This window comes from Tympanuchus pallidicinctus, unplaced genomic scaffold, assembly GCF_026119805.1.
Source record: "Tympanuchus pallidicinctus isolate F22 unplaced genomic scaffold, pur_lepc_1.0 scaffold4, whole genome shotgun sequence".
NCBI lineage: Eukaryota > Metazoa > Chordata > Aves > Galliformes > Phasianidae > Tympanuchus > Tympanuchus pallidicinctus.
In genome coordinates, this window is record NW_026294758.1 from 34179568 (window position 1) to 34197745 (window position 18178).

The window sequence follows — 18178 nt, forward strand, 5'->3', positions numbered from 1 at the left end:
TGTTTATGAGGGTAGTTAGTGATAGGACAAGGAGGAATGGTTTTAATGACAGGGAAGATTTAGTTTAGATATTAGGAGGAAGCTTTTCATTCAGAGGACCACAGTGTGAATAATGAGAGCAGAAAGGGGAACAAGGCATAAAGAAAGACAGACCCCAATTCTGAGACAGATGCAAATCATGAAAAGTGCTGACCTATCCCTAACAGATCCAACTGTGCTCCTAATGCTCCCTGAGGCAGAGGACCACTGGACAAAACTCATCTCAGAAACTCTGCCCTGTGTAATCAAATTAGACAAGGTTTGTAGTCATCTCAGATACATCTCTGTTATGTTATGCTGCCCATGTAAGACAAAACAATGAAGTTGGACTTCACGGAAATTTATACAATTCATTTGGAATGGATCCCACAATCCCAAAGTTAAAATCACCATACTGAGGTCCACAAAATTTGACTGAAAACTTTCCAGCCCTAAGATATTTGTATTACAGGGTACAGAGAGGGAACAAGCTATGCGGTAATAGAGACAACCTCTTCAGAAACCTCAAACATTCAAATGAAAGGGTAGGCATTAAAAAAAAAAAAAAAAAAAAGGGAGGGATAGAGTAGTATATCTATCAGCAGAGACTTTCAAGGTGCAATCGTGGAACATGCTAGATAATCTCATCTAGAGTCTCATTTCCAATGAATGGTTGGACCTGATCATCTCTCAAGGTCTCTTCCAGCCTGAGTTGTTCTGTGATTCTGTTATTCTGTGCAGAGGTTATCACTTAGGCATGATGGTAATGATGTTCCAGGGCAGTGCTACAGTCAGAGACAAGCTGCTGTACTTATTTTACAGATTTTACTTGCTCAAGGATGATTTTTATTTGAGGAGAAGAGGCAGTATTTTAACATGGGAGTCATATATTCAGCACTGAAAAGAATAGATGTCCCATGTTTTGAGCACACCAAGAACATTCTCCAGCAAGTTCTCCCTTGGTTTCTTTTGGGATGAGTTTGGGAGAACTAAGTCCTGCAAACCCATACTCATATCCTTGAGCTCAACAACCATGAGTCTAGGGTTCAGGCCAGAGAGAGCATTGCTTCAGTGAACATAACTTACTGTATCCCACAATTACAGTAAATTGATATTTTAAATAGAGTAGCTCAATGCATGGTATGACAGATCAAAAGATTTTAAATGGCCAGTAATAAAAAAAGTCCTAATAATCTAATCCTAAGGTGAAGTGAGCATCACACTGTTTGACAAAGCTAATTTTTGCTCACTGTTATGCTAGCATGTTTCCCTTATTTAAAGCCTGAGTTTTTTGTAAGGTTATTATCAGAGATTTTTCTCCTTCTGAATCCAAAGGACAAAAACAGTGACTGAGGTAAACATCGCAAGGCCTCAAGTAATATTTTTGGTTGTGATCTACAATTCAAATACAGACATTCTGGTAGAAATAGCCCTGCTGGTGCTGTTGACAGCATATTTCATCGAGGAGCTTGGAAGCAAGAAGGGGGTAGGGGAACTTCTAAGGTCTGAAAAACAAGTCAGCCTGTCAGTGGTGTGCAGCACTCTCCTGTTCCCTGAGGAGAAAGCTCTTAGTGTGTTTCATCTCTTGCGATGACAGTGATGCTATGTTTCAGGCTTCTCACAGCACTGTAAATCGTGTTATTTTAAAGAAGCACCTTTGGATAGGAATATACAAGTGCAGAAGATGCATTTGATTTAAAACAACTCCTACTATTCATTGCAAAATGGAACATGATCGCAAGCAGTATAACTGCAGTTAATTCTTCTCTTACCCACTGCTGATACTAGTTCATTGAAATCTCAGTCTTTCCTTTCTGGGTAATGGAAGTATAACTCGTCTTAGACCTATTTAAACACTAGTCTCATGCCACTGAGCATAAAAAAAAACGTGTTCAGCATAAAGCAGTCATCTGATACAAAATGTTTTGTGCAGATGTTTAATCAGGTCTTCCATTGAAAGAATCATGTAAACAAGTCTAGAGATGATAGCAGGGAATGCTCTCAGAGAGCAATCATGGAAGTTCTGTAGGTTAATGGAGATAGTCATAGTGATACACACTTCATTTTTACTGTACTGACTAGTTTTCAATACAATAGCATGGGGAAGGAGTTCTTTTTGATTGACTTTCTACCTGTGCTGAAAGGAAAAGCTAGAAATTTGAAAACTAAATTGGATAGTGACAAACGCATTTAATTGTACTATTTGAAGTTTTATTACATTCACCACAGTTTGTGTCACTTCAAATAACACTAGATAACACCAAGAATGAATATCAGCTCTGATACACACTGCAGACACCAACCATATGCTGTCCCAAGGATGAAGGTGATGAGCTGAATCCATCTCTGAATTCTGACTATGCAGTACAGTCTGCAATGAACTTGAAGTGACAGAATTACAAAGGGGAAAACATTGCTATGGTAACAAAATATTGCTATTTTAAATGAGCATGGTTTAAGTAAAAAGCAACACTGTTTTAAACAGAAACAGACTTTGAAAAATAAATGCAATCATTACTTTAAAACTAACTCATAATTTAGCCCATTTGTAGGGCATATCTACCTGTAACTCTTTTCTTTGGCATTTTCTGAGCTTGCCGTGTTGTAGAACAACATTTTTCAGTTTTAGAAACTGAAGGAGAAGTTAAATGACCAGGTGTCAGAAGGCATAGCAGCTCCTTAACTTAGCTAGATGCAGAGTGTACATGATACAGAATATAAGGTCAAGATTACTCCTACTTAGCGTTAGATCCAATCTGAACTAGTGGTTAGGAAAATATGCTCAGGAAAATACTGTACTCCCAGAGCATAAAATGCTCTTTGACTGAATTGCCAAGTGCATATTTCCAAGGTAGATCTCTCCTCTAATTTTAGGGGAGTGCACAGATATGTTTTCCTAATCAGCTATCTCAGTTAAATTGCTGTTAGATGGATCAGGATGAAAGTTCTTAGATCAGTCCACTAGATGATAAGACTTGTTAAACAGTATTCCAGTGTGAACTAACGCTACTCATTTATCATCCTCCCAGCTGCAATGAAGTTTTCTCTGACTTCCGATTATTGCAAGCAACAACATCCACCTTTTCATTGCTCTGCTGCAAGATAATGCTTTCGCTGAAGGACAAATTTCAAAGCCAAAATTCAAATCAAGAGCTTTTCTAGTTGCCAGTATAGCAGCAAGAAGGTGCAAATAAACTCATTTGCTTTCTCCAGCCCTATTTTACAACCATCTGGCTTGGATATTTTGTTGTTTTTGTTGTTTCGTTTTGTTTTGTTTTCTTCAGAGGACAAAGCACTTTCCAAGAAAAATACACATAAAACTACCTTTAGTTTCTAGATAATGCAGCTGTTTTTTCTGTACTATCCTCTCAGTGACTTTTTGGCTGTTAAAAGCTGGCTGCCAAAATCTCAGAGAACCACACTCTGTAGCCTTTCAAAAATGCAATTATTAGAGTGGCACACGTGAAAGAACAATTACACTGAGATTTTATATTTTAAGTAATTAGTTGTTCTTTTTTTTTGTAGATTGACCTTACAAAGGTTCAATATAGCTGCTCATTACTATGTTTATTACTCATTACTCATTACTATGACATTACATTTTTAAAAGGAACAGAGATAAAATTCAGCTAAAACATATATCTAAAGTAAGGTGATTCTACCTGCTTGCCAAGGAAATAAGATTAAAGCTGTTTGTCCAAAATACAGCACTAGAAATCCCTGCAGTCTCATTTATGTGAGCCATTGTATTTAGCTACTTAGCAATGCAAAGTGAGCATAAAGTACTGATGGTTACTCAGACGTGCATCAGAAAGCCATCTACATCCTCGTGTCTGGTTTCACCCATGGGCTGCTCTTATGCCTTCAGAGACTCTCAGCTAATGGAAAGCACCAGAAGGAATATTTAAGTGGAATCTGACCTGGATTATTCTGGTCTTTAGCAATGCAGAGTGACTAGTTTGCACAGAAAGTTAAAAACTATAAATATCCCAACTCTGGCTTAACAGCAGCTATGGACAGCTGCTATCTTGTTTAAAAGCACACTTTGTTGGGAACACCAGTGCTCAAATACAACCTCAAGGTCAATGACTTTTTGACGAGGTCTTGCCCTCCAAAACAAGCAATTAAAATGTGTGAAGGAGAATACTGATTGATCAATGTGAAAACAGGTAAGCAGTGTGCAGAGTGGCAGAAGACAAGGGATCCAGGGAAAGTGCACTCAGAGTATTGGCCATCCTTGTTTCAAACGTGTTGTCTCCTAGTGATCAAAGGGTGCAGCAAGGAATGGATGACATCTTCTCAACTATACTCAGATACTTCAAAGGCTTTTGCTTTGCCATTAAGAAAAACATCAGTCTTCTTTTTGATCCAGGCTAGGGTAGGATGTGCAGCATCTAGCACAGTCTTGAGAACTAAGCAGCAAACCAGATGAGTCAAAGCAAGTTATTTGTGCCAAAAAACAAGTGATAGCTTAATTGGCCAATCAATTCAGAATAAATTCAGAATAGACTCTGCAGCGAAATAAATGGCAATTTGATTATGTGCTGCTACAACACAAAACAATTTGATTTGACTTCAGGAAAGTGATGGCTTTTTCTTTAATATTTGGTTACAGTCTTTCAATTGAGTGCATCCAGAGGAGAGAACAATGCTGAAATATTATGATTTCTCCATGTTAAAAAACCTGAACATACTTAATATTTATTAAAAGATTAAATGACTTTTAAAATAAACTGAGTGATTCAAGTTTGTATAATAAGGCTTAATCTTTGGCTGCTTGACCCCTGCAGAATTAAATTGTGCCTGCAGTAAAAGCAGTCTTAACAGATATGAGATGTGAATCTTTTTTGTTGTTGTTGTTTGTATGTTTCTTTGTTTCTGTTAGGAAAGACTCTTTGTTTCCTGCAGTGATTTTGTTTACACTGTGGCTGGACTATTCTAGAAGAAATAATTATATTCATATTGTGTCTCCTTTAAGTAAATACATTATTTTGATGCTAGACCATTCATTTATTTATAGAATCATAATTTTTTAGAGTCTGAATGTATCAGTTTTCCTTTATCAGCCAGGCTTGTAATCTTCTGAATAACTACTTTCAAGTTTATTGGAAGTACTTTTTTTCTATGTGATTATGTCGATGGTCTCAAGGGTCTGGTGCTATAGGCTGTAAGATATTGCATTCGTATTTGCATTTTTGCCTTCAAGAAAGGAAATCAACAGGAAACAACACATTTAAAAGAAACATCAAACTATATGGTTTATGTGGTAGGACAGTCCAGCCAAGATTGGTAATGTGCTCCACAGTCTTCAAATAGGTATGGTATCTGACATTACCATGTTGCAAGAGGAAGGTTGTCTTCTTCTCTGGTCTGACTATGGAAGTTAGAGGCTTCACCTTAGTCAGCATCATGAAGCAGTGGTCAGAGTTGATGATTTGTCATGTTTCAGAAAACCCAGAAGGATCACTTCTTTCGTACCCTGAAAGACAATGCACATAACTTTACTCTCTGAGACCTGTGTCTTGAACTTTTTTTGATGAGGAATTCACGTTGCCACTTTCTCGGCTGCCATTTTGAATCTGGCTCATAGTGGTGGCACCATACTTCATCACAAGCAATAACTCAATCCAAGAAACTGTCACCTTCAGCCTTCTGTTGGTTCTGTATGTCCTGACAAACTTGCACATGGTGTATTTTCTGTTTTTTTGTGACCATTGATGAGATCCACCTGGTGCAAACTATGCAATGTTTTAATGCTGCCACCATATTCAGCTCCATACGCAGTTCCCAGGTCATAATCTGTAAATTTGCAGAGATGAGCTGATCAAGATACTCTTCATTTCACATTGTGACAGCTGTGCATGGCTATCCAGAGCTTGGCTTATCTTTCATGTTGCTGTTGTCACTGCTGAAACACACCATCCACTGCCTCACTGTGCTCACGCACACTAATTGGCCTCTATAAACATCCAGCAAATATTGGTGAATGTCAATAGGTGCCATTTTTTTCTGTGTGGAGGAATTCAGTGACACACCTTGACTTCATATGCCCTTCCATGTCAGGTGCATTTAATCACACTGCCCTTCTGCTGTCATCTGCCATGTCATCAAAATGTAACAGAATATTGATGAGAAGGCTCAGCCTCCACTGCCATACCACCAACATCTGTCTCTGATGTTGTGAGCCATCATCATAAAATAGGAAGCATTACTTTAAGAGCAGTCCTTATAGAACTGCACAAATTGCTCACAATTGAGGGTGTTCATCACAAACAAGAAAATACTCATGCTGCACACTGAGTTGTGAAAATTACTCCTTGGGATAAGTGGTCTACTACCCCTACTTTATCGGGGTAGGAGAAATTACCACTTAGTGTGTGAAAAAACATGAAGAATGAAGTTAAATATGAAGTCCAGAATGCAAAGGAGAATAGAATAAACTGGATCAGCAAGTGTTACCAAGGATATGTCTTCCTGATCTTTGGCTGTTCATTTCACCATGAACCAGGAAGACTGTACAGTACAGCAAGGAGGACACACTCTTCTCTTGACAGATCCCACAGCAGCCCCTATTACTATAGTCACCAGTTACTAAAGCTCTGGGTGAGCTATTGGTTCCCATCATACACACAGAAGCAACTATTGGGGAAAAAAAGATGAACAAAGACACATAAAAAGAGAAAAGAGAAAAGAAAGCATCAGAGAACCCTCCTGCTGTGGCATACCTCAGTTATAGCTGCCCATTTCCTCCTGCATAACTGTGTTCGTTCTTCTGTTTAAAATGCAGTTACTGTGCTATTGATTTCCTAGATAAGTTTTTAAAAGCATTTAGAATTGGGCAATTAGTTACTGCTTAATGCAGAATGTCAGAACTGAGCTATTGATCCAACTAAATGATCAATTGATTCATTATTTCCTTCGCATGATTCGGATTCACTCTGAAGGAATAAATGAAAGAAAAATAAATTCTCACTTTTGCAGTGACATGTAACAAGAAGTGAAGATTTATTGCCCTTGAAAAGAGGATATAAAATAATTTTTTTTCAGTTTCTTTTTTATTAAGACATTTATGAATTTATAATAAATTTATATTTAAAATTCATTTTTAAAGTTTTTTTAATTAAAAAAACTTGCATGAAAATCTTACAATAGGGTAATAGAAAGAAAGAAATGTTCAGCAGTGTACATAGTGAAGTATTACTGTAACTGGAGCAAAGAGTTAACTTTAACTAATATGTCATAATAACATTTTTGATACATATTTTTGTTTTGATCAGGCTGATGTAAAACATAAAGTAATAATAATTATAATTAAGGAAGCATATTTGACCTGGAAGCCCAGAACAGAGTATTTCATCTGGAACAGGCAAAAATTTGGGGAGACTGAGTGTGTGACAGAAAACGGGATGTGATTATGGAAATTGTTCTGATCTCCTCATCAGATACTCAGGAATGCTTCTTCTGCAATGTGAATGGAAGGACACAGATATCTGCAGTCTCACCACACTGAGGTGGAATTTGAGATTACCCAGTCTTAACCACCTGCTAAAGGGCTAGCTACAGGGGGCTGCTCAGATTGTAACCCTAATGAGGTTCAGTAAAGTCAAGTGCAAGGTGTTACATCTGTGTTGGGACAATCCCAGAAATGAATACAGACTGGGAGAAAAACTCACTGGAATCAGCCTTGAGGAGAGGGAGTCTGGAAGTTCAAGATAGCAGTTTTGCTATTCACCTTTCTGACATCTCCAACGATAGAGAATTATACAATTTCGTGGTCACTCTGCCCAAGACAGTTTCCAGCTCCCACCAGTCCTTCACTGTTAGTGAAGAGCAGGTCTAGCAGGGCACCACCTGTAGTAGGTCTCGTACCAGCTGTTTAAGGAAGCTATTTTCCACACACTCTAGAAACTCCTCGGACTGCCTTGTCTGTGCTGTAATGTATTTCCAACATATATCAGGGGAGTTGAAGTCTCTCATGAGAATGAGTGCTGGCAATGGTGCAACTTCTGCAAACTGCCTCATCCTTCTCTTCATCCTGATTAGGTGGTCTATAACAGACCCCCACCAAGATGTCACCCCTACAGGCCTTCCCCCTGATCCTTATACATAGATATTCAACTTCATCACTCCTAACCCCAAGCTCTTCAATATCGAAACGCTCTTTAATATAAAAAGTCACACCACCACCCTTCCTTCCTTGTCTATGCCTTTTGAATAGCTTGTAGCCATCCATCACAGCACTCCAGTCATGGGAATGGTCCCACCATGTTTTGGTAATAGCAACTAGGTCAAAGTTAGCCTGACGCACAATCACTTCCAGCTCCTCCTGTTGCTCCTCCTGCCCTTATTGTGTGCACCGGTGTAGATGCACTTCAGCTGAATCATCTGCTTCACTCACAACTCAAGCATCGTTCCCCTGGGCTCATCTCTTGTGAGCCCTGTTTTGTCCCCTTCCCCCATCATAGCTAGTTTAAGACTCTTTTGATAAGCCCCACTGGCTCCTGCACTAGGATTTGTTTCCCCCTTTAGTACAGGTGGGTTCCATGCACGGACAACAGGGCAGAAGCCAAGTGAACTGCCTCATGATCAGAGAACCCAAAGTTTCTGCCTTGACACCAGCCTTTGAGCCAATTATTAATTACTTGTGCTTTCCAAGCCTTCTCCATATCCCTCAGTGCCCCTGAAGGTACAGAACAAAAGATCACTTGTGCTCCTTGAACTAAATACACCAAGCCCTTGAAATCTCTTTGCATAGTTCATAGGCTTCTCTGAGCAATTTAATCACTGCCCACCTGAACTATGAGTAATGGAAATTAATCAGTGGAGCTAATCAGCTTTGGGAGTTTTCTATTTATGTCCCTGACCCAGGCCCCTGGAAGGCAGCACACTTCCTGATGGCTTGGGTCTGGTCTGCATATGGGACCCTCCGTTCCTCTGAGAAGGGAGTCGCCCACCATTACCACCTTTCTTTCTTTCCTGGCAGAGGCAGTCTCAAGGTGTGGGGGTTACCACCTCATCTTAGGCTCCCTCTAAGTCAGATCCTCTCTCAGCTCTCCACTCACCTTCCCTTTCAATTTCCAGCATCTCAAACCTGTTGTTTAGTGTGAGCTGGGGAAGTGGGTTAGGCTGGCAGAGGCCGTTCCTGTTACACCAAGTTGGGACTCTCTTTCCAACCGTCCTCATCTATCAGGTTTGTCTGTGACAGGGCAGGGGGTCCACCACTTTTCTGGGGGTATCTCCCTAGCACCCTTCCTTGTGGCATGCCAGTGATTCACTCCACACATCAATCTCCTGCTCGTAGTCTCTGATGGCCCTTAGTCTCTCCACCTTCTCCTTGAGCTCCACCACTAGACTTAGCAGCTCATCCACCTGCTCACACAGGTGAAATCCCTGCTACCCTCCCCAGGCAGCAGCAGGCTCAGGAGCTCCTTGCAGCCAGAGACCTGAACGGCTAGATTTCTGGGCAGGCTGTCTGTATGGGTCACCACGGTCTTCTTGGAATAAGCCCACTGTCTGTTGGATACAATGTTTAGACCTGCGTTCTCAGAGACTGCCAAGAGGAGAGCTGGTCTCCTGAGCGAGGAGAGACAGCACTTAAGTCCTGACAAGCTGAGGGAGTTGGGCTTGTTCAGCTTGGAGAAGGTTCCAGTACTTGAGGAGATCTTATACACAGGAAGGACTGACTTCTTTTACAGTCTAACAGCCTTGGGACAAGAGGTAATGTCTCAAAGTGAAAAGAGGGAAAATTTAGGTTAGACTTTAGAAAGAAATACTTTGCTGAGAGAATGGTGATCTCCTGGCACAGGCTGTCTAGAGAAGCTGTGTATGCCCCATTCCTCAGGGCATTCAAGGATAGGTCCCTGGTCAGCCTGACCTAGCAGGTGACAACCTGCCCATGGCAGAGGATTGGAACTGAATGAGTTTTAATGTCCTTTCCTCACCAGTAGTACTCCTGCAGTACACTAAAGACACACGGTAATGTTGCTACCAATGGAAAAATAACCCATTTAGCTGAGTGCTGTTTAGAGATTGTATTCACAACTTCTTTCGTTTCACACAAATTAAACAAGAAATGATTCCCGTTGTCTGATCAAGTATCAACTACTACACTGCCATCTTGTAGAGAGAGCTACAGGCACACCTCAAAGTATTCTGTTTGTTGTTTTCATTTTCTATATAGGGAACTGATAAAAATGGTGGGTAAATGGTATTAATCAAGAGCTGCTCCGAAAGTAATGCCTCCTGTTTTATGATGATGGCCCATGATGTCAGCGGCAGATGTTGGTGGTATGGCAGTAGAGGCCGAGCTTTCTCAGCAGTATGCTGTTACGTTTTGTTGACCTGTGACAGCTTGCAGCAGAGGGGCAGTCTGACAGAATGGCAGCTGACATGGAAGTGCACATGAAGTAAAAGTGTGTTACTGAGTTCCTCCATCTGGCAAAACTGCATCCACTGACATTCATCAATGCTTGCTGAACTTTATAATAGAGACCAACCAGTGCATGTGAGCATAGTGAGGTGGTGGGTGGTGTATTTCAGCAGTGGCAGGGGATCATCTCCGCTGATGCAGACACTTAGGAGTGTGGCATGCAGGCTCCTGTTCATGCTGGTGAAAATGCATAGCTACTGGTGGCGCCTGTGTTGAAAGAGATTGTTTAGTAGCTGAGAATTTGCACTAATGAATTACTGCGCTCTTTCTATCTATTGTTGTTTGCAAGGAAATAATTAAAGGGCAAGATGACCCTGGTCAACTTGTTATCACCTCTTTGCTTGTTTTCCCCGTGCCAGACTCAAGGAGAAGAGTTCTACGGGACTTTCATTGTTAACCACAAACAGAAACTACTTATTCCTAGTCTTCTAGTATATTAAGGCAGCTAGGAGAAACACATCTGCATTGGGGAAATGCTTTGTCTGGGTGTTGCTTGTTGTCTCAATCACCATTAGGAAAACCCATATTGTTTTGAATAAACATGTTGCACAGCTTAGCACTGGGTCACATTGCCTCCTGCACATGTTGAAAGATTAAGGAAATAACTGCAACAGCCAGAAATTTAATTTTGTTCCTAGACCCAGGATCCTTTTTTTTTTCTGAAGAATTTTGTACCTAAAATTTTAGAGATATACAGCTGGTGTACTAAGAGGCCAAACAAAACACTGCTGGAAATGATTAATTAAATAATGATGAATGTAGCTCATGATCTGTAACCCATTAATATCTATTACATCAAAATCTGACTAAAAATATTCTATGAACAATTAGTTAAAACAAATCTGCAGCACAGGAGGTAGTTCAAAGAAGCTGAAACAACAGCAAAATATTTAAACAGCTGGAGAAAACAGGAGGTGCCAAAAGTCATTTTGTTAACTGCATGCTGTAACTGGATTGAAAATAAATATGAAGGAATGATAAACATCCAGGTTAGCTGCACAGTATTAAATTAGACCTTGGGGAATAAATTCTGCTTTCACTTTGCTGGTGGATAACTGATGTGGCCGCTAGTGCAAGTACTTTTAACACAGGGATAAATATACAGCTAGCACGAATGATGAGGGAAAGAAAAATCAAGGCAATTTAGAAACACTCAAGGTAAAGAGCCCTCTGAAACCCATTCTAGAGAACTTCAAGAGTAGCCAAAGCATTTTCTGAAATATTAGGTATTATAGTCAACAACTTTTGAAGGACAGAGGAAATCTCTAGAGATGGGAGAACGTCAAATACAGTACTACAGACAAAAGAAAAACAATATGACTGGGGGAACTCTAAATTGATTAGGCTAATTTTAATACTTGGAAGATGCTAAAACAGATGATTACGTAATCAATCTGTAAGCGTCTAAAGGAGAACAAACATGATTAAATACTTCCAACATTGTTTTGCTAAGAATGTAGTGCATCAAATCAATCTGGTTACATCTTTTAAGAGTTACCTAGTAAAGTGAACAAAGAAAAACAGCAGGTGAGAGTATTGAGGTATTATACTGACTTCAGTAAAGCTTTCACAGCGTTGGGCATAGTAGGCTTTTTAGCAAAGGGAAATACAGAAAATTATAAAACACTAGAGTGTACAGAACCGGTTGCTCCATGTTACAAAGACTTACTATTAGAGTGCTAACTGATAACTGATTCTTCTGGAGCCATATAGGTAGCTCTTGACATCTCTTGATCCTTTTGACAGGTATCTCTTGGAAAGAGTCCAGTGGAGGGCCTCAAAGATGGTGAAGGGTTTGGAACATCTCTCCAATGAAGAAAGGCTGAGTGAATTGGGTCTGTTTAGCCTCGAGAAAAGAAGACTGAGAGGGGACCTGATCCAGGTCTATAAATATCTAAGGTGTGCGGGGCAGAGTGGCAAGGACGGACTCTTTTCAGCAGCGTGTGGAGACAGGACAAGGCGAAACAGCCGGAAACTGCAGCATAGGAAGTTCCGCACAAATGTGCGCAAGAACTTCTTTACAGTGAGGTGACGGAGCACTGGAACAGGCTGCCCAGGGGGGTGGTGGAGTCTCCTTCTCTGGAGATGTTCAAGACCTGCCTGGATGCCAACTTGTGAGACCTGGTGTAGGGACCCTGCTTTGGCAGGGGGCTTGGACTCCATGATCTCTGGAGGTCCCTTCCAACCCCTACAATTCAATGATTCTGTGATCTCTGCAGATTGCATTGTTCAAGACTTTCTTCATTGAGTTGATCTGAAAAATGCTCTTGAAATTCATGAATAACACTGAGCCAGGATGGCTGAATTATATAAAGGAATCTTTTCTTGAAGATAAAAATTCCTAATAGTTTGAAGCAATGGTCTGAAGTTAAAAATGGAAATCCACAGACGTAAGTGCAGAATACTTTGATGAGGAAGTAGGAAGCACAGAAATGAAGAGGACTAACTAGCAAGCAATAATAATAAAGAAAAGTGATGTCACTTCTCTGTCACATCAACAAGCTGATGTCAAACTGAACCTAAATCAACAGTCTGATGTTGCTGGGGAAAAAAACTCCTCATATTGTAATGCATAATTATGTGCAAGACGTTGAAAGAAATTATTTTTTTTCCACCACCTCAGTTGTATAAACATGTTTTATTTAAGGCATTATTATTTAGGAGAGTTGAAAGAAGGAGTGGAGAGAAGCTAGAGGAGATTAACAAGAAAATGAAGGGATCTGCAGAACATGTTCAAAAATTGAAAGAACTGGGTTTCCTGATGTTGAGTAACTGAAGGAGTGAGCATGACAGTGGTTTCCAGCATTGCTGGAGTTGTCTATGCATTACTCATAGGCTTTGATTGAAACAAAGAAGACTTATTTTGGTAGTTGAAAGTCAATTCTATCTATGAGAGATAGTGAGCAGACGGAAATCTGAGTTGCTTGAGTACTCTCACTGAAAGATGCTAAGAACATGTTTGTTGTTGCTGTCAGCAGTGATCTAGGTATATTCTCTAAGATACAGCTCAGGAAGAATAAAATGTAAGATCCTCTTTTAAGGGACACTGAGGGCCTTTTTAAATTTTTTTTTTAATGGACATACCTGAACTATACCTATTTTTATGACCAGAACTGGTATCCACAGAAATGAAGTCAGGCATATGCTCTCCTGGGATAAAGCGCAAGCTCTCAGCAGCCACAGCAAGTAAAACCCTTCCATTTCATGACTGACCCATGGTGAACTCCATATATCCATACATCTCTGCTGCACCTTTGCCAACATAAGCCAACATGGGGGAGATCAGGGATGTGGCAGACAGCCACATGAATAGGATCCAACAGGGCAAGCTCAGGTGTCAAAAGCATTTTCTGTTTGCAAAGTCTTGCCAAGCATCTCACTTTTGAGAAAAGGTTGACTGACCTGGGCCTGTTCAGAATGGAGGTGACCAAGAGGGGATCTTACCAATGTTTATAAATATCTAATGAGTGGGAGTCAAGTGGATGGGGTCAGGCTCTTTTTGCTGGTGCTATGAGACAGGACAAGGGACAAGGGGAAAAAAGTGGAACACAGGATATTTTGTAAAATCATGGGAAAGAACTTCTTTACTTTGAGGGTGACCAAGTACTGGAACAGGCTGCCCAGAGAGGCTATGAAGTCTCCTTCTCTGGAGGTATTCAAAATCTTCCTGGATGTCTTCCTGTGTACCTACTATAGGGAACGTGCTTTGGCAGAGTTGTTGGACTATATGATCTCCAGAGGTCTCTTCCAAGCACAGTTATTCTGTGATCCCACCAGTCATGTTACTGCCAGACCAATTGCTAATAGACCATTAAATACCAATCAACAAATAAAATAACACTTGGATGTTTTTGTTGAGCATCTGCAATATCACCTGCCCTGTTAATACAGCTAAATAGGCAAATCAGAAGTAGCAGCAGTCATTCTGAATAGGTATAGCATGTCATTCCCAGTGCTGAGAATGGATATTTTTCCTGAGCAATTTAGCTACAGCTGCAGCTTTTTAGCTGAATGCTGCAGCAGATGGAAGAAGCCTGCATGTTCAGAAAGTGTGGTGGTTTTTCAGTACTAGGTGATTATGTGGATCAAGTTATGTGTGCCACCCACAACATACTTTTCTCTATGCACTTGTATGGTGCACTTATGTAGTTAATTGCACACCTACTTACACCACACAAGAGAGGAAATACAAAATATATTTAGGCCCACTTGAATTGAGTAAGTTGTTTTATTGAAATTGCCCACAATGTTTTCTTTGATTTTCACAATGTTTGAAGGAATAGCTATTTACGTGCCAGAAATATTTGAAGTCAATCTTTTCCACATTTCAAGGACTGAACATGAAACTATTAGGAAGGCAAGAGAAAACAGCAAGCTAAAATGATGGATCTCAGAAAGAATTAAAATGAACAATGGTGTCCAGTTACGCTTTCATGTGCTTTTATAGACAGTTATGATATTAAGTATCATTCACCACTCATCATGTTTCTTCAGCATTAAAATGAAGATGACTGTGATCATTTTTGCCATTTCCTCCTGCAGTACACTAAAGACACACGGTAATGTTGCTACCAATGGAAAAATAACCCATTTAGCTGAGTGCTGTTTAGAGATTGTATTCACAACTTCTTTCGTTTCACACAAATTAAACAAGAAATGATTCCCGTTGTCTGATCAAGTATCAACTACTACACTGCCATCTTGTAGAGAGAGCTACAGGCACACCTCAAAGTATTCTGTTTGTTGTTTTCATTTTCTATATAGGGAACTGATAAAAATGGTGGGTAAATGGTATTAATCAAGAGCTGCTCCGAAAGTAATGCCTCCTGTTTTATGATGATGGCCCATGATGTCAGCGGCAGATGTTGGTGGTATGGCAGTAGAGGCCGAGCTTTCTCAGCAGTATGCTGTTACGTTTTGTTGACCTGTGACAGCTTGCAGCAGAGGGGCAGTCTGACAGAATGGCAGCTGACATGGAAGTGCACATGAAGTAAAAGTGTGTTACTGAGTTCCTCCATCTGGCAAAACTGCATCCACTGACATTCATCAATGCTTGCTGAACTTTATAATAGAGACCAACCAGTGCATGTGAGCATAGTGAGGTGGTGGGTGGTGTATTTCAGCAGTGGCAGGGGATCATCTCCGCTGATGCAGACACTTAGGAGTGTGGCATGCAGGCTCCTGTTCATGCTGGTGAAAATGCATAGCTACTGGTGGCGCCTGTGTTGAAAGAGATTGTTTAGTAGCTGAGAATTTGCACTACCAAGTATTGTTATTGTGGTCTTTTTATCTATTGTTGTTTGCAAGGAAATAAATAATAGGCATTCCTTTTGTTCTGACCTATGTGCCTAGCACTGGGGCTGAATTAATACAAATGTAAATCTGGAGAAAACTCTCGTAGTTCATGAGAGATTATACATCACAAAATCTTATAATAATTGGGATATTGGCTACATGAAAGCCACTTTCATATCCTAGTAACAAAGTCCTGGCTACTGTGCATTTTTTCCTCTCCAACGCAGACTAGCTTTGTTGTGGTTCAGCGCAGCTTAGTAAATCATGACATAACACAGAGAGTCTAAATGCAAAAGGTATTTTGCTGTATCCCAAGTCTTCCAGAAACAGCAGTAAAACATTTTAAATAGTGAACCAGACAGACACCAAACTAACTAATACAACAAATAGGCCTGCGAAAAACCAAATTTGGTGCCCAAATCTGTCCCTGAGGTCATACAACTGCCAGTAAAAAAACCACTTTTTTGATGACATCACAGGTCAAAATGTTCTTTCTTCTTTTAATGCTCTTTAATGGAGGAACACAAAAATAAAACTTGGTACGTTTGTGAAGCAAGTAATCATGGCATACTATTTGTGTTGTTCTTTGGCCTCCATGTGAATCATGAGCTCTTATTCTGCTTGGCAGTGGCTCTAGGAAACAGCTCCCAGGCACTCTGGTGGCTGCTGGTATTGTTCATACTTCAGGAAATTGAGTCACCTCTGCCATTCTGTGGAAATGTTTCAATTACAATAAGAATAAATACTGCATTATGCTGACTTTCTCTGGGCCTTTTTTGTTTGTTTTGTGTTCCATGACACCTCAAATGTTCAGCTGCATAATATTAAATGAAGAAAATAGTGGAATTCACCCCATCACCTTTGAGCATACCACATTACCTAATAGGAAAGAAGATAAGAGCAGTGAATTTATGTAACTGTAATAAGGTATAATATCTGAGGAAATGGGAAAGAGGAAATGAATTCAGATGTAATATATAAACAGGGATTAGAGATTCATAAAATTGAGCCAGATCACTCAGAAGAGAGTGAAACCTCAGTGACACTACTGAAATTTCCTTTATTATCTTCAGGTTGAGATGCACGTATTCTCAAAAAAGTGAGATCTAAAACTTTTCTGTGCTTGTAACTGGACAGCTGAGGATGAATTCATTACAAATAGGAAAGTGCTGTTTACTTTCATATTAAATTCTATCATTAGGTTATGCATCTGTTTTGGTTCAGACCACCACAACAGATTCAAATCCATGGAGGTGAGGAGTTCAAGAGTCTGCTCTAGAAGGGAATCCTATTCATTCTGCCCTCATAAGGTTGCCACACGTGACTGTTTTTCTTCCACAGTCGTCAGGTACTGGGTGACTACTGCAAGCCCAGAGGGCTTCTGCACCAATGGCTACCAGTTTAGAGTTATGGCACACACAAACAAAATGAACAAAACACATACCCTGTGTCTATTTTGTATATTGTATATTGTATGTTGTGGTGTCATTTTTTTGGTTTGTGTGCATATTGTTACCATACTCTACCAGAATGCAAAGGAATCCCTCTGATGTCCAGGTGTGCAGGCTGGAGGCTGCCATGTTAGGCAGGGAGTTGAGGGAAATCCAAAGGACATGGGGAAGGTTGGCTGCACAGCAGAGGGGTGCCATGGAGAACCAATAATGAACAGTCTTTTCTTTTCTTTTACTCGAGTCTCCAAACCATCCTGCTCTTGCAATCCCTGTGAGTCCTCCGTGTGGAGCGGCTCCCAGCAAAACTTGACAAGAGATGCATTTTTAAAGATGCCACACAATTTCAGAGCTATATATAGTGTAGCAGCCTGTGTGCAAGAAGCATCCTGGAAGGGAGGGAAAGCAGGCAAACAGAATGGAAATAGAAGAAAGATGATATGAAAGTCATTACTGAGTACTAATGTCTTTATTTGGTATGAATATTTGTATAGGGGAACTACCTACCTATTTGTTCACTATCTACCCATCTGCCTATCACTGGGTATAAATGCACACACACAATTTTTCCTGACAACATTTCAATTTTTAGAAATTGGAAATGAACTCATAACATACCCTCTCTCTCCCTGCCCCAGTGGCATGCAGGCCGGATTTATTGAGTCTGGGGGGGAAAAAAAAAAAAGAAGGATTTTTCAGAAGGCAATATTTTTCCACATCTTGTTTAGCAGAAATCTAGAACAAGAACAAGTCTTCTACTTGAAGATAATCTTGCATCAAAATATGGTAATTGTGCATTGACATTTTTATGTATACTTCTATGTAAATCATGATACTATGTAAAAGATAGTAAAACATTTGAGATTCTTCAGTGCAACTGAGTAGAATAATTTACCAAATGCCAGAAACTGGATGAAAGTTTTGCCAAAGATATAACAGCAAAGCTATTAATTTTTCTAGTGAGTTTTTTCTTTCATGAATTTCATTG